Source organism: Sinocyclocheilus rhinocerous, unplaced genomic scaffold (assembly GCF_001515625.1).
Source record: "Sinocyclocheilus rhinocerous isolate Xijiao unplaced genomic scaffold, SAMN03320098_v1.1 scaffold1147, whole genome shotgun sequence".
Classification (NCBI taxonomy): Eukaryota; Metazoa; Chordata; class Actinopteri; order Cypriniformes; family Cyprinidae; genus Sinocyclocheilus; species Sinocyclocheilus rhinocerous.
In genome coordinates, this window is record NW_015660497.1 from 303,262 (window position 1) to 321,878 (window position 18,617).

Consider the following 18,617-nt stretch of genomic DNA (forward strand, 5'->3'; position numbering starts at 1 on the left):
GGACGATCCGTCGTCTTTATAAAGACGCACCCGTGTAGCTCTTTTAGAGAAATTTGCTCTTTTTAGGAAATGCTCTTTTAGTGCTGAGGCGCACAGGGGAGATGGCCGCTTTGCAACACGACAGGGGGTAGTGCAGCCTGAAGTGCACAACCCACTCGACACTGTAACGACCACCGCTGAAGCGCCGTCCCGCCAACACAGAAGCTTCCGAGAGCGTGCTGAACTCATAGTTCTCGAAATAAACATAGAGCAGAACGATGTAGTCGCTCGGCTGTTAAATGTGTATATATTTTCTCCTCCATGTTTACATTAGATAGCACTCAGATACGGTACAGATACTACAAAAAGACCTAATTTCATTTGATATATTTTCTCGTTTTAGTATAAACCAGTACTTTTGACTTTCCTACAAAAACCTGTTTTCTGAATGAAAAAATTGTGAATTAGACAGTCCAGACAGCAGGGAGGATCATTTATTGAAACACTGCATAAGTAAATAATAAAAATCGTATGTTCAAATGTCTTATTTATCATCATTGTGCAAAGCCATAAATTATACATAAGCAGAATTATATGAGACAAACCATCTGAGTCCAGGCAGGAATGCTGTGGGACCTTACTGAACTGATTTTAGGAGAGGTTAGTGTCTCATAGTCTCTAAGCATCCTTCAGTTGTCCTCCTGCATTCACAGATAAATAGCCCACAGAGACTCTGCCTGAAGCTGTCTACCGCTCCTAGAAAGACATGTGACAATTGAAAGCATTCTCTTGTTGTTCCCAGATTCTCACTGTAAATGGACCAACATAACACACAGAGAAAAGAGAAATTGTGTGCCTGAGAAGGAACAGAAAGCTCTCATCCTGAAATTATTGCTTCTGCGAGGCTTGTAGTGGTACTATAACAGCAATCATTCTTATATTAAAGGGTTCATTCACCCCAAAATGAAAATTGTCACCATTTGCTCACTTTCATGCTGCTCTATATCTGTGCTTTCTTTATTTCAGCCACTAAAGAAAATTGTGGGTGGGATTGATAATGAACGACAAACCATGTGCTATCAAAAGAAGCATTAAAGCAAAAATTAAAGTGAAAAATGCACTGTAAGAAACTAGAGAATAGCTCTACAGTCATTATTTACTGAAAAACTTTTTCTCTGCTGTAGCTCTCGATTTGAATATGCACATATTTAAATTGTGGCATGATTAATTGGGAGACACAAGAAGCAGATGTTTGCATCATTGATGTCAAACCTGTCGTGCCACTCACATAAAGCTATCAGATGGATTAGAAGAAAAAGACTTGAATATAAAGCATAAGTCATAAAGACTACTTTTATGATGATGCGTTTGTCTTTTTTGAAGTTTCGCCATTTAGAAAGAAAGAAAATGATACGGATTGAGAGTGACAAATGAGAGAATTTTTCTTTTTAGGTGAAGTAGTTCTTGAAAGGTGATTTTTCTAACTTCAACATCACACTCTTTCTTTAAAGACTTGCCAGCCAGTCTGAAGTCACCTTGAAACGAGGCAAAATAATTCACTTCCAGAGAGCTTTTCTGATTGGCTACTTACCTGATTGGCTAAAACAATGTGGGACACTCCCCTAGCTCTTTTTTTTTTTTTTTTGGTGTTTTAAACTCACAATTGCGAGATATAAAGTCACAATTGCGAGATAAAAACTCGCAATTCTGACTTTTTAACTCACAATTGCGAGTTTGCATCACGCAATTTTCAGAAAAAAAGTCAGAATTGTGAGATAAAAAGTCACAATTACCTTTTTTTATGTTTTATTCAGTGGCGGAAACGGGTTTCCATAGTTTACAGAGCCTATAGGGCTGTCACAGTCATGTGTGATGTCTGAGAGGACACAGATTTCAGTAATATCTGTTAGGTAGGAATATTTTGTGTGCAGTAGTCTGAAAAAATACTGCCTACAGCACATTTAATTATGTTATGTGTCTATATATTCAGTGACAGCTTCAGTAACATGTTCAAACGTAATGCTAAACTACCTCAGGTACAAGCAGAGTCATTCAAGATTCCAGATCTTACCTTCAAATTGTCCTATTTGGAATAGAGTGAGTTTTTGGCAATTTTAGGTTTCAAGTGTAGAGGACCTCATCTGAAGGGATGAAGCAGATGAAGAGGAAATTGGCCCTCCTGCTTCTGCTAGACGGACTTATGACTGGGGTTTCTGCTTTGTCCACGGTTAACCAATTTACAGTCTCAGAGTATGTCGCAGCCAGGAGAGCACAATCTTTCAGTGCCTTATTTCTTTTTTCTAATAAAGGTTAAATGATTTATACACTTCACAGAAATGTCTCTCCAGTGGGGCTGTAAATACACTTGTTCAGATTGGAAAAAAATGTGTCTATTAAACCAGACGTGATACTATGGAATAAGACACATCTGTGAGGTCATAGGAAACATTGAGAGACAAGCACGACATTTTGTGTTCCTAAAGAATGTAAGTTTTTACCTGAACATTTTCAAATTTAACATATATAATATTTAACATATAACACATATATATTTAACATATATTATATTTAACATTATATTTAACGCATGTGCACACATAAACTTACCCTTGCTGCTCTAAGCTCAGCTGCCCCAATACAGTATTGATGCCAGAGAGTAGAAACCCAGACACACTGGGGAGGAAAGGCTATTTTTGTCTTGCTTTCATAAGCATCAATATATTCTCATTCAGTTCTTGATAGTCTATTAAAGTCTGAAAGTGGAAAAAAGCTTAGCTATTTCCACGCTGAGACTGATACAAAACACATTTGGATTTGGAGCCAAGCTGGTACTTCTTGCCTCTTTTCACTTTTTTTAATCTTCTGATACAGTAGTCTGTTAAAGTCTGTGGTCATATTTATGCTCATATATGTGGATTCCCAACATGCACTGGTGTCTGTGTTGAAGCCAGTCATGTTTCTAAAGTGCAATGTCTTTGATCTGTTAATCTGCTTAATGTTCCAGCTGCGTAATTTCTTATCATTCAGTGATCGTTCATTAAGCTGGATGAGTTTGGGTGTGATGTTGTGGGGAATCTGCTATAGCGCAAGATGACTCAAATCAAGCCCACCATCATCTAGACCTCATGCGAGCAGAGCTGAGAAATCGTACACAGACATTAGCGGTCCAAATATAGCCCAAAAGTATTCTGCCATGCAAATCAGTTTACTGCATCCTGTGCTGCTACCAAATCTCCCGTGCCACAACTAAATCAGTCATGAGCTTATGAATTGTAGGCTAACTGATAAACAGAAAGACTGGGTGCTGTAAAAAGACAAACATATTGTCAGTAAACACACAAAAAAAAATGCTAATTTTACTGACTGTTTATGTGACACTGTGTAGTCTTACCGAATGATGAATGAATCAGTGAGTCACTTATAAAGACAAACACTTGATTCTTTCATGAATGAACCAGTGCTTTTGAATGAATCAATGACTCATTCATAAAGGCTACAGTATGGCTGTAGTGTATAGTACTGTAACGGGGCTGCCGAGACGTGAGCCGTGCGGATCCATGTGCGAGCTTTATTAAAACAGAAGAGGTCAGAAACACAGGCAGGGTCGAACAATGGCAAACAGGTATAATGAGGGCAAGACAGAAGAGTAATCCAAAACGGGCGTGGTCGATAAGCAGCTAACAATATCCAGAGGGCTTGACACGAGGGGTTATCCAATAACAATGCAAAGGTCCAGGCAGGGGCAAACAGTATCCGAACAGGACAAGACGAGAGAGGTAGTCCGAAGTACACAGGCAATAATCAGAACACGAGGAAACAGACAAGGCAAGACTAGGCTAAGGCTATCGAAGGGAAACAGGCTCCGTAGAGTAGCTATCGCTAAGAGAGTGATAAACGCATACAATACTCGGCAGTGAATGGTTGTTTGAGTGATGGCTAGCAGACGGAAGTTCATGGACCGGATACGTAACAAGTACTCTTTCATATACTGTTTTTCGCCTACTATTTAGTAGGGAAGTATATTCAAACTTTATAATTTGTTTAATTCGAGAATGAATCAGGGTGTTTGAAATATTTTTTGCCACCTACTGGTGTATTGATGTAAAATATACACAGTTACTGAGTCACTGAAAAATCCCTACTATTATTCCCTACTATGATTTCCGTAATGGGGAAAACATGCACGTAATTGCAGAATCCCATCATAAAAATGCAATTTAAGGTATTATATGTGGAATGTTATGGAATTTGGCAAATTTAGGATGAATATATCAAAAGTAGGGCTGTACACTTAATCATATCGCAATATGGTCTAGTGTCCATTAAAGTACAAAAAATATTGCTATTTAAATACAAAGTTTGCCTGTTCTGCCTGTCTCAGAGTGAATGAGTAGAACAGTTTCATTTATCCACAGGCTCACTGAAAAACAAAAAACACTGTTGATAAAATAGTCTTTGGTTTGCTTTGATTTTAGTTTGCTGTTAGGCTCAGTTGGTTTGTGGGAAGGGGGAGGGCATAGATACCACCCCTCCCAAATACAAATGCCAAGACTAAATCCTGTAGGAAACACTGACCACTGCCATGCTATTCCATGAATAGTTTCCAATATGAACACCAACAGAGTTCCTGTGGTGTTAGTCGGGTCTAATGAAGTTCTCTTTCATCTGCCATCAGTCTGGTCCCATGATGATGGGGCTTGATGCTAGATTCATAATTTGCTATATCCATTACCAGCCAGGTATGAATTAGTTGTGAATCCACCTGACAAGCTGAGCTTCAAGCACTCATTTACAGAATCAAAATGACTCTTTCATTTAGTGCTAGATGATTAATACTTCATATCATCAGGGCCAATTATCACCTTCTCTTTTTATTTTATAAACAGCTTCAGTGATTGTTCGTAGTGTTAGTGGAGGTTATTGTTCTTGAAACCTGAACAGATTATTAGCTGCCCAAAGAGCATATTTCAAAGCTCTGCTTACTGCTTGTAATCAAGCAACACAAGAATGTATTAAAAAGCACCTGAGGGTTTAACAGATATGTGGAAAAGGCAAAGTACAATGGACAAAATAATGTGAACACCCATTATAATAGGGCTTAATATAATTTGTGGAGGTAACAGTGAAAATAAAAAAGGAGAGAGTGGCGTTCGAGCGGATGACGTAGGACGCAGGTGTAGCATAAGCTCTGGTGAGAATATGCTAGTTCTGTGAGAACCATGTTTTGTTTGCAGCAAAGGAAAACCAGTCTCCGCTTGGTTTATATCGAAATCTTCCAACATTTTTCTTTACAAATCCTCGTTTTGTACTTCTAATTCGTGACCAGTGTTTTGTTTTGCTCTCTCCTCTATGCTTCCGCGTTTGTCTCCTCTCACCGGAGCTTATGCTTAGCATTTTTTTCATTTTGAACATTCTTCAAAATATCTTCTTTTATGTTCAACAGAAAAAAGAAATGCTTACAGCTTTGGACCGGCTTGAGGGTGGGTTAATGGTAAAGAAATAAAGAAATACTACCTATTTTCCAGCTGTTCACATTTTTTTAACCCCTGTATGTTTATTAGCATTTAAAAACCATCAGAAGAACACAAGACACAGGGCACCAACACTTTAAGGCTCTTTAATGTTTCAGACAATACATTTTAACAAAGCAATCCCAAAACACTAATGATTATTGGCACTGACAGACTTAAAAGCACCAAAAAACTGAGGTCAACGTCATGGCGCTTATTTTTGCCCTGCAAGTAATTTACGATCTTCATGGTTTTGGGTCGCAGAGCTCATTAATTAAAGTCAATTTAATTAAACGGAGCTACACTCTCTCCCTCCACCAATCACGTCGCAGAGGACCGCAGTGCTGGAGGCGTTCAATCAGGCAGCCAATCAATCGACACGCGGCAGAGGTTAAAAACCAAACTGCATGCTCGCACACATGCACTGTTTATTGTCGCCCACGACAAAGCTTCTGCATGCTAATTATGCGCAACTAATCAAACGCATACTCGCACACATTCAGCATTAGAGCGAGCTAATCACACATACACGACGGCATGTGCATATGAGCCATCCTCGCCAACCAGACCAGTCATTAAAGCAGATGAAGAGACAGGAGCATGCTTTCTGTGGGCAGATGAAGATGTATCATCATCACTGTGTGAAAAAAGTGACACCCACCCCGTCCATCTTCCTGGCCATTTAAGCCAGCCCAAGATAGATGGGGAGAGTTGTTTTCTTGCACCCTTTCCAAATTAGCACCCATGAGTCACTCGCTGGTTTCAGAACAGTAGACGGAAAGTATGGGCTGAGCTTTTTAAGTGTAGGGGATTGCATGTCTCTAAGTAGTGATGATGCATTTCGTTAACTAGCGATGTTGACGTTTCATTGCGATCAAAATATCATCCCAGGGCGTCCTCATGAGGAAAAGCATTGACCCTGACTAGAAGCGCATATGGCTGTGAGGAACAATCACTCTGTGTTCACTTTTTGCTAGGAATTGCTCTAATAAGGGATGTGTCCATCTGCCTCCAAGCCCTTTAATGTGAATGCATTTGTCTCTTTATCTCTAGGGGTCATGAATCATGAGCTTAGTATTGGGTAAGGACAGTAAGAAAATGTCTTTATCGAAGTTAAGAGACTTGTGATTAATCCCTACCAGTATTTCTAATGAGTTTTGATTGAATTTAATATAGTGTTGTTTCTTGTAACAGCAATTAAAAATGATTTTAAAAATCCTTACAAATGAAATCAGCAGTTGGTTGGGATACTGTCTTAGCATTGTGCGTGAGTTAAGCCTTGTTTGACTCATGCGCTCTGGTGATTCACTTCGTGATTCACTGCAGGCGCAAGCACACCTGCGCTGAGAGGTGTTTATACTCAATTCGTTCTACTGTCAAGCTCCAAATGCTCCAAATGACACAAAAAAGTGTCATAGAAATGACATGTGGATTATTTTCCAAGTCCCCCGTTGGCATGTGATAGCTTCGTATGAGGAACAGACCACATTTGGAAATTATTTACTATATTGACATCAACTTAACTTCAGAAAAGTAGCAATATACTCTACTGTTCGAAAGTTCTGGAGTCAGTAAGACTTTATTTTATTTTATCAGTAAGACTTTACTTTAGTTTTCCACACTGAGAAAGTGCTTTCTAGTTTTGTGTGCAATATGTATGGCACTGAATGGACTGTGGGCAGCCTGTGGGTTGCTGTCTGAGACAGACACTGATATTGTAGTACAGCATTCCACCTACATTGGAAAATGAATGTAGATGTCTAAAAATTGTTAATGTAGACACACGTCATGAAAATTATTTGATTACAATATATATTTTTTTCACCCCAGTCCTATTAGTCACTTTCTTGTGTTCTCTTTCTCCTGCTTTGGCATCTCATCTCATACATGCCATATGGTCATGGTGTGGTCTATGGCTTGGCACTAAGACAGTCAGGAGCAGGTGAATGGCAGTGTGTTGGATTGTAATAGTCTGAAGTCACATTGAGATGATGCATTGACAGACACCTCATCAGCCAGACCCTTTGGATACAAAATTTGAATTAGAATAATTAGAGAAATGGACCACAATTCACCTATGAGCTTAAATTGCCACAGAAACCCACTTTATTCTGTAGAATGTTTCTATTGGTAAATGTTAGATTGTAAGATCTTTTTTAAGATCCTTAAAAAAAGAAACCCTGGTTAATTGCATCTGTGAGGCAAATTAAGATTGACTGTCAGTCTGTGGCTTCATGTATCTGTACACATTACAATATATCACAACATCATGTATCAAACTGTGTCATGTATGACACTTGTGAACAGTGATGTCTGCCTAATATATCTGGCAGCTGTTAAACTCTGCAATATATTTATATACTGTATATATAAATCTGTGTAGTTGTGGTAGCTTTTAACCATTGTAAAAATTGGAAGCTTTCCAGGTAATGATCCCTGAATTTCTGTAATCTTATTTTAGTTGTTTATAAATAGTTTTTATATTGTTTTAATCTTTGGAAAATTACTAATAAATGTATGTATGTATTTGTTTATTTTCATGGGAGCGAAAATGTGTTTGAGTGCGTAAATACATATTCATTAATTTGTTTGTTTGTTTGTTTATTTATTAATTTAATTTTAAAAAATTATCATAGCATAAAATTGACTGCATTTTTCAAGGTCAGCCATTCATTTATTTCAGTGTTATCTCATTTATACACAAAACAGTATATAATTTAACATTGTTTGAAAGTGCAAAAAGTAGCTTTCTGCCATTTCATTGTTTTTTTTAGTGCACATTTATAGTCTCCGTTTAATTTTCATTCTTGCAAAACTTTTAGCTGACCCTATGTTTTCATTAAAATTTTGGTCTTCATAATAGTTTGTGTTACCGATCATAACCTTTCTTCCTATCAGTCTAGAAAGCATGTACCTAAGTGTTTAATTATTGTGAATTTGAATTATTTTCAAAGAAGAAAAATAAGATTTGAAGGCTCGAGAGCATATCAGTGATCAGTGACATAAGCTACACGCAGTTCTATTAACCCACAGAACATTTAATAAGCTGACTTTATAGTACCTCTGGTCCTCAGATTTAAATCCCCAAAGACTGAAGTTGTCAGATGGAGCTGTGGGATCACACTGGCTTTGCGCTTTCAACCAGCAGGCTGGCATCAATCCCTAGGATTTCTAGCCTTTGTATCCCAAGATGATCCTTCCTTTGCTGGCCGGCGATCTCCAGCGCCTGTGGCTCAGCAGCCCGTCGAGCAGTCTTTACTGGAAGGATCCAGGCTTATGCTCACACTGCACACTGCTTTAGACAGCACAGCGGCTGGCTCCAGCCAATCAAGCCATTTGTCTCAGCGCAGACTGTGCCAGTGGACAGAGGAGAAGCGTGTGAAACACACCGCTACATGTGCTGTTCTTTTGTGTTAAAGGCTATTGTTAGAGCAGGATTACACATTACCAACACTGCTGCCAGAGAACCGCTGCCAGTCTCCTCAGCTGACCTCAGAGAACTGACCACAAAATATGATATCTAATTTCAAACAACTGCGAAACAGGGTCAACACACCGCTTACGGTTGTAGTCGTTGCTGTTATGAGAACAGACTCTCCAGGGCCAGACATTCAAATGAACTGAGTCAGATTGGTGAGATAGTTTTGCATAATATGTGTTCTGCTAAACCTCAGCTCTGGAATATTTATTTATTCACAAATGAAATGCTTTATTAATAGTAATTTTAATATTGCATTGAGCTGGAAATCGATGCCTTATTAATGTTTGTGGGTATTTACTGGAATAAAATTTACTGGAAAGACACTCAATCATGATATTGACAGCATCTAAAATGTAAATATTTTTATATACAGACAACTTTAGACATGCATTTCTTCTGACGACTAGAGAAATTACATAAACTGAGTTTAATGATTCCATAGCAGGACTTTTTCAGAAAATAATAGTGAACTTTTGCTTAAAAATACATATTTTAAATTTAAAGTTATTTATTAATGAAATACAGATAAGACTAGACCGTAAAGTCATACATAAAAAGTATTAAAAATACAATAAAATCAATCCATTAATTCATAGATATAATATTCTGGGAACTTCAAACTAATTGTTCATGTTTGTAAGTCCCTAAAGTTGTTTATTTGTAAAAACTTTTGCATTTTATATTGATATATTGACATGTATTGCATGTTTCAGAGTCTGTTCAAACATATGAAAATGTACAGAATGTGTACTAGAATTCCTGTATGAATACTAATAAAATCACAGTGCTGAGCTTTTTTTATTTTTTTTTATTTTTTTTTACTTTGGAATGATTGCTATGTTAAAAAGCTGACCAGAACACAATTTTGCAAAATATTTTATTGCTCCATCTGTTCTGCTCCTAACCCAAACCACAGCATTAAACTCAATTGTAACCTCTTTTAAAGCAAAATTTTATCATTTATGAGCATAGTAAATAGATATAGATATCTAGTATGGATATCTAGTATCTTCCATTTCAGCTTGCTAGTTTCATACCCATTTTACACTGCAGAGGTGGCACAGAAGTGCTTGTGAGGTGCAATATAGGTGTCAGAGACTGTTTAAATCTGATCAGAGGTGGCATAAAGCCTTTAAACAGCAATGATAACCAGTGGCACTTATTTACTAGGGGTTGCGGTGGGAAGGCATAATTGAGTCTTTTATGCGGCATTGCGTCTTTACACAGAATTTTAAACAGGCACAGAGCAGCCTTAACGAATGTGGGAACCTCGAAAGAGCAAAAAATGCAAAGAATTGCATGCATGTAATAGTGTGTTATTCTGGTCTTCATAAAATCATAGTGTTCTCATTAGCAGTAACTATTTTAGTGCCAGGGATCGTCATTAAGATTTTATACAATGGTTAGTTTCAGTCCACTGATTTGATTGGACAAGAAGTTTTCCAAGAGTTCTGATTCAATGTAACTGCACTGGAACGTCTGACTGTTTATATCACCTTTCCAATCCTGTTGTTTGCAACAGCTGTGAAGAAAACATAAAGCACCAAACATTTGGAGTCAGTAAGATTTATTTTTTATTCATGTATTGATTTTTTTTTAAAACATTAAAGGGATAGTACACCCAAAAAAAGAAACTTCTTTCATGATTTACTCACCATAAAATTGTTCCAAACCTGTATGTGTTTCTGTCTTTTGCTGAACACAAATGAAGATATTTTGAATAATGTGGGTAACCAAACACTTTTTGGTCCCCATTGACGTCCATAGTATTTCTTCCATACTATGGAAGTCAGTGGGGACCGACAACTGTTTGGTTACCCACATTATTCAAAATATCTTATTTTATAATCAACAGAAGAAAGAAAGATTGGAATAACTTGAGAGTGAATAAATCATGACAGAATTGTAATTTTTTTTGGTGTACTATCCCTTTAAGAAGTGTCTTACGTTCACCATGGCTGCATTGATCAAATATACAGTAAAAATTGTGATATTGTGAAATATGATTACAATTTTTAAAAACTTTTCGATTTTAATGTCTTTTAAAATTTAATTTATTCCCGTGATGACAAAGCCAGTCTTGAGTGTCACATGATCCTTCAGAAATCATTCTAATATGCTGAATTGGTGTTCAAGAAATATTTCTTCATATCTTCACTGCTTCATATTTTATGGAAACCATGATCTTTTTCAGGATTCTTTGATGAATAGAAAGTCAAAAGAACATAATTTATTTGAAATAGAAATCTTCTGTAACATTTTCACTTTGAAACATTTTTCCATTACATTATGAATAAAGCCTCTGCTGCGTTTTCCTTTTTGTTGTAACTTGCATCCATTTTTTTAAACAAAATATCTAGTACCCTAACCTAGCTTTTGCAGACATGGATTGAGTCGAATAGCTGCACCATCCTGAACTCTGTATGACAGCGATAAGACACTTGTGACTAAGTCTGGTTATTGTTTCCTAGAAAGGCTTTGCCATAATGCACACAACAGCACAACTGGACCTTTCCTCTCCAACTGCGCCTTCAGACTGACGGATTTAATCCGAAAAAGTTCAGCATCAAGAGCAACTGGAGGGTGGAAATAGAGAGAGGAGAAAACATGCAGGCAGAGATGGCAAGACAGAATCAGAAGGAAAGAAGCGGATATCGTTCAGAGTAGTTTGGACATAGCTAGTTAAAATGTGGCTTTTTTATCCTCTCAGACTGTAAGGAGGATTAGATGTTTGATTCTCTGCCCAAAATAGACCTGCCTCGGAGAAACATGCAGGCAATGCTGGATAGAATTTGATCTGCTCTAAGCCGCTCAACAATGGCTTCTAAAGAGCCAGACTTATAAAGTTCTGCTAGAATATGGATCAGTGCTAGGGGTGGGAGTTGAAATTGCATTTCCTTTACATCCTATTTGCAAGTCACAATGGGAAAGATGGAAAGCAACGGTTAAGAGCCATTAGATAAATTCACTAAGATGCCATCTTTTATATATCATTGTCTTATAAATAGTTGATATACTGTGCCAAAGCATATGGGGAATTCTGTCACATCTCATTCCTGTTTTAACCAAGCGTCTAATAGCTTAGACCAGTCATTCCCAAGGTATGCCCCAGAGATTGCTATATTTTAGGATGTTCCAGAGGTTTTCTGTCATTTGTTTTAACTATTCAAGAAAGAAAGTAAATGGGTCATGTAAGATTTGTCAATTTGTCATATGACCTGTGGATGATATTTCATGCTTGATAATGAAATTCTGCTACACAAAGACTGCAACTGATGCTGACCTTTGTTATCTAGATTTTATGTACGAATAATTAGCCGTTAGGTCTTTTTTGGGGAAAGTGTATTGTCCAAAAACTCGTGATAAGAAGCTCAAGCATCTGAGTTACTTGGTGAGGTATTTATTTTATTTATATTTATATTATTTTTCACTTATTTTATTATTTTATTTTATCATAACACTTATTACACTACATAACATTTATTGTATTATAACATTTATTTTAACATTTATTTTTTCAAATAAAATATATGTATCATTTATTTTATTTGTACAAATTTTATAATTTTTATGTCATTTTATGACGTTTGTTATTTATAATTTTTTTTTTGTTTTTTATGTTTTTTTAGAACAACAAGCAATCATAAAGTACAGTTTAAAATTGAATCATCATCATAATGGCCACTTGAACAACATTAACGATAATGCTAAATGATATCCATTATAATGAGTTAAAATAAACACATTTCTGGTCAGTGAAGGGTACTTGAGCCTTGCTCATGGGGCTTTGGTCGTGAATATGACCAAAAAAAAATAGCTTGAGATGAGTTTGAGGCAGATATAAACCATGCATTTTTTTTTCTATTCAGGTGGTCTTATGATCATAGATCATAAATCAAGAGACCTTTCTGACCCAGTACCTTTCAGGAGAATGAGTCCTGTGACTCCTCAAGTAATGGCTGTTTAGTATCATCTAATTTCCTCATGGTGTTATATCTTACCTCACTTATCAGCTTATTTCAGATAGCTGCAGAACTTCTTATCCCATGAGGCCCGTTTTCCCAGTGTCCCATTGCATTCATCCTTGATTTGTTAAAAGACCTGGGGTTCTGCTAACACTCTCTTGCTCCTCTCAGGCAGTTAGTAGTCTCTCCTCATCCACTGTTCTTCAGGGACCGGCCCTGTATATGCGTGATAGGGGAGTTCTCCGTTCTGCTTTGCAGCAGGGTGTTCCTTCAAGGCCAATCTGAAGAGTTCCTTAAGAGAGACAGAAGGAGGCAAAATGAGGTAAAGGCCATAAGGTTAGACAGAGTGGTCTTTGTTTGAAATGTGAGGTGTCACACCTACAACATGTAAGGAAGGTATACTGAGACAACAGTAGTTCATTTCTGGGCCTGATGCCTTTTCATTAGCTCCCAGTCTCATAGGAGGAGTATCAGAAAGGTGCTTAAGAGCTTCCCTGTGGAGTCTGGGGTGTTTTGATAATGAACAATAATGTGTGTTTTGTACTGTTCTTACTTTTGAAGGAGATCAAGGATGTTTAAGTACTTGGCTTTGCGAGCAAGACCAAAAAGCACTGTTGTTGAAAAGATGAGTTTAGACCTGCATGAATTTATATGCTGGTTGAGGCTTGTTTATGCTGGCTAGTGCTGGTTTGGTGCTCGTCTAGATGGTGCAGTTCACCAGCCAAACCAGTATGGTCAATGCGGTGAAACTGGTTGAACAAGGAAGTCTTGTTTGAAGAAAATGTTAAAGGTGCTGTATGTAGGATTGACACAGAGTGGTTGAACTAGGTATTGCTGTCCAAATTCAAAATATTGGAGAGGGTTTTTATTTTTATATGAAAATAAACAAGCTGAAAACACTCTAACTGAAAAATTAAATTATAAAATATTTATAAAAAATTAATTATAAAAAAGTGAAAATATGAATGGTATTATAATGTTATACTAAAACTAATGGAATATAAAACTATAAAATAAAACAATGGAAAAACCCTTAAGAAAACATGTAGAAAGAAAAAAACGCATCTTAAGCACACAGAATAACATAAGTGGACTTTGAACGATTAATTGCCGCTTTGAACGGTTACGTAATTGTGACATCCATAATTGTAATCGCGATTAGAAATTTGATTATTTGTGCAGCCCTAGTATTTTTATGCTTTAGTAGAGTCAAAAATTTACATACAGCACCTTTAAGTGCAGATAGGTGGATTTTGATATATATATATATATATTATTGCTTTATGTAATAGATTGCATTTTGATTCATATTTTGTGCTTCTTAAAAGACATGTTTTAATATTTTTGGTTTTATATTCATTCATTCATTTATTCATTAGTTTTATATTAACGTATCCCTTATCATTCATTCATGTGTATCATTCATGTATTTCTTCACTAAGATGCCATCTTTCATATATCATTGTCTTATAAATAGTTGATATACTGTGCCAAAGCATATGGGGAATTCTGTCACATCTCATTCCTGTTTTAACCAAGCGTCTAATAGCTTAGACCAGTCATTCCCAAGGTATGCCCCAGAGATTGCTATATTTTAGGATGTTCCAGAGGTTTTCTGTCATTTGTTTTAACTATTCAAGAAAAGAAAGTAAATGGGTCATGTAAGATTTGTCAATTTGTCATATGACCTGTGGATGATATTTCATGCTTGATAATGAAATTCTGCCACACAAAGACTGCAACTGATGCTGACCTTTGTTATCTAGATTTTATGTACGAATAATTAGCCGTTAGGTCTTTTTTGGGGAAAGTTTATTGTCCTCGTGATAAGAAGCTCAAGCATCTGAGCTATTTGGTGAGGTATTTATTTTATTTTATTTTATTATTTTATTACATAAAGCATTCATTCATTCATTCATTCATTCAATTGGGGCTGCCCACTGCTCCGGGTGTGTTCATGGTGGGTGTGTGTGTGTGTGTTCAGTACTGTGTGTGTGCACTTGGATGGGTTAAATGCAGAGCACAAATTCCGAGTATGGGTCACCATACTTGGCCACACGTCACTTCACTTAAATGTTTCATAAACGAGAGACTGATACTGGACAAGTTACACTATTACATAGGGCTTAACTGCTGTCAGGCTACTGAAAATTGTAGTTAAGTTAGTAACGCCACTACTATTAATTAGTTACTCCCCGCTGGTCATGTCAGCACAAAGCTCTCTAGTTGTTTGTCAAACTATCGTGTGTGTACAGTACGGCTTGAAGCCCTCGTGGGTAATCCTGTCCAGCACATGGGTTATACAATGGTCCGTCCTTCAGTGTTGGTGGCTGAGGGTGATGAAGTGAAACTGTTCCAAGTGACAGGAAAGTCTGAAGGCACAACCGTCCCTCGACACGAAACCAGCCTTCAGCACCCTTGTGGAACAAGCCAGCCTGGATGAAGTCTGTGAAAGAGACAGCGGAGGGATTGGAAGAGCCGGGAAAACAATAGCATGAGCGTTTGGGATGTTTCTGGAAGGACCTGAGGAAAAGGCTGTTCAAGGCCTCAAGAAGATTACTGGCGAGTGAGCCAGCAGTCGACCAGCGAGAGGAGTGTTATTCTGCCAGCTCATAAAACACACCAGGGGCTGTATTTCTTCCATTTTCCCCTCCTCAATCCCACTGTTTGTCTCCCGCTAGCTCGAGTATGTGCCGCAGACGGTCGTTAGAGCTGTCAACACTGAACTCTGTAAACCTGTCCTCATGTGACGGAGGTCAGGGACCAGAAGACAGCGGGCTGTTCACCTCACGCCACTGGGAGCTTTCAGTCATTTTTGTACAGCTAGTAAAAATTTTAGCGCTTAGCTGAAAGACTTCACTCGACGTGACAGTGCTGCTTTCCGTTGACATAATGAGTCTGTGGTGGTGGTATAAATTTTCATGGTTTCATTATGGGGTGTGGAAGGATCATCCAGCTGGCCCTGAAAGCTTTTAGAGGTCATGTGACCATCTGGGGCCTTTGCAAACTTTATGACTGAAGGCCTCAAGCCTTTTGAGAATGGAAGTGCAGTGTGTTGGGTTCAGTCATAGACTGCTGTCCATTTCTGTTTTAGGAAGGTGATATCATTTCATTCATCCCTATTCTTTGTGTGGGTTTAGTATGCTGTAAGGGTATTTGTATCCAGGGCTATGAATTAGAGACAGTCACATAACAGCAAATCAAGCACATGCAGAACCTCATTGTCTCTCTTGCTGTTCAAAGAGCCATTAGTATTAAAACTGTGGTTTAGTAAAACATATCTAATGGATTCTGCTTGAAAATAATAAATTGCATTTAGTTCGGAGAGGGAGTCATTTAGTCGGTGTGATGTTAGGGCACAAGGGTCACATCTGTGATTTTTCCCTCTCATTTCCTGAGCATGAATGTTGAAACAAAAGCCCTGGTCTTCTGGGTATTAAATCTTTAAATCTTGGAGCTTTTTTTTTTTCAAATCAAAGTTGGAAAGAATTTAGTATAAAATAACTGTGCGATGAAGTGCTACATCGTTGATTAGAATGAGAACTATCCTTTTAAATAAAATAAGAAATAAGAAACTGAATTACAGATATTTAGCACATAAATACAGTAAACATCAAATCTTTTTAAAATCAAAGTTGGAAAGAATTTAGTATAAAATAACTGTGCGATGAAGTGCTACATCGTTGATTAGAATGAGAACTATCCTTTTAAATAAAATAAGAAATAAGAAACTGAATTACAGATATTTAGCACATAAATACAGTAAACATCTGCTACAGTTTAGTCTATGTAAAAAAACTGACTGGTCTGAGACTAAATAGTCAAAACTAAATCAGTTGGACTGAACATTTCACATTACAATTTTAAAGGGGTCATATGATGCGTTCCTTTCTCTTTGGAGTGTTACAAGCTCTTGGTGCATAAAGAAGATCTGTAAAGTTGCAAAGACTAAAGTCTCCCTCCGGCCATTCCTCACTCTAGCCCCCGACCTCTGCTCACTCTAGGCCACCATGTGTGACACTGTGTTTCGTTGTGAAAGCGAAAATACTTTGTTTGCCCTTCCAAAAGAGGATAACATTTATGACCCCTTTAATAGAGAAATCACTGTTTAATTTAACTGAAATGTAAAATTTTATAGTGAATGTAAACCTACAGTTAGGGCAGGGCAATACATTTAAATCTATATTTATCATAAAAATAAGTCCATGACATTGATGAAAAATTTGAGTAATTTTCTATATTTAACCTACACTACACATGCAATACACTAATACACATACACTACACTATACATGTGTGATGCTCATGGTATTTTCAGCATCTGCTGTCTCACTTTACATAAACTTCATATCCAACGCTGTTCTTACAGTTCACTTCATGAGCTGTTTCATTTGTTAACACCTATGGTCAAATACACGCTGCAACACAAAGGTCTTCACAACAAACAACCAAAATAAAAGTCCAATTTAACTTGAAATTATGACAGAAATATATTATTATTATAAAATGTGCTTCTCTATGTAATAAGAATAATTATCAAATTCATTAATTCGTTCATTCATTCATTCATTCATTCATTCATTCATTCATTCATCCGTTCGTTCGTTCGCTCATTCGTTCGTTCATTTGTTTGTTTGTTTCAAACAACCATGTTTTTCCCATATTTTTCATGTTTTTATAGAGTATACAAGTATACAAAAAAGAAATGTAAACTTTAATTTAATTTAATTTAACATTTCTTAAATGTTTAGAATTTTAATTAATTTCACAAATTTTATTTTATTTTTATTTTTTTTATATTATTATATCTTAAAACACATAATGCAAAAAATACAAATAAAATGGAAAACACAGAATTTGGGAAATAATATCTAATTTCATGGGGCCCTAAATTAAAATGTAATTTATTCACTAGACTTTCATTGTAATTAAGCAAGTTATGTTTACATAACTGTACGGTTTTACAGGTAACCAATTAAGCAGTGGGGAAGTAAAGTTGCACATCTTCGAAAGCAACTTAAATTTCAGTCTGTTTCTCACACATAGCTAGTGTATGACTTCAGAAGCACAACCGTGTGACAGGCGTACCTGCATTAGCATGAGACAGATGTTGACCTGATTTACTTTTACATTGTATGCTGTCTCTTTCTGGATATCCAGATGGATTCTAAAGCCACACTTTTGTTTTCCCTCCACAAATTTCCTTTCTTTGCACCACCGTTGCAGGTGTTGACCATCTGGATTACGCTAATCTCCAGGGTAACAGCTGACCTGACCTGCGACGCTCTGCTCCTGCTCTCCACAAATCTTACAGGTAAGTCTCCATAACTGATCTTAAACCGATTTTGCTTTGTGGTATATAAAATTTAGATTTGGTTTGGGAAGCGTGGTCATAGATCAGTTACGCGGGTCAACTTAAGGTCCTCTGGTGAGGGCCTCTGGTCTCCCGTTTGAGGTATTGATAAAGTGTCAGGGTGGATGATGGGATTCTGGTGGATACACCAGTACATCTGAAAACGGGTTCTGTTGACCTTGAGAACCTTTACTGAACACATTTACAGGAGACTTTGGTCTTTACACATGTCATGCGTGAACCTCTGGTCTCCCGTTTGAGGTATTGATAAAGTGTCAGGGTGGATGATGGGATTTGTGGTTAAGCTGCATATCACCAGTACATCTGAA

The 18,617-nt window shown here is 37.1% G+C and overlaps 1 long non-coding RNA gene across 1 annotated transcript in view; it reads left to right on the plus strand.

The window, feature by feature from the left end:
• The window catches only part of LOC107725043 (uncharacterized), a 45,080-nt gene that overhangs the window by 15,701 nt on the left and 10,762 nt on the right, over positions 1-18,617 (plus strand). The window contains exon 2 of the long non-coding RNA XR_001638079.1: positions 18,162-18,249. This is a non-coding gene — a long non-coding RNA (uncharacterized LOC107725043). The remainder of the gene's footprint in view (positions 1-18,161; positions 18,250-18,617) is intronic.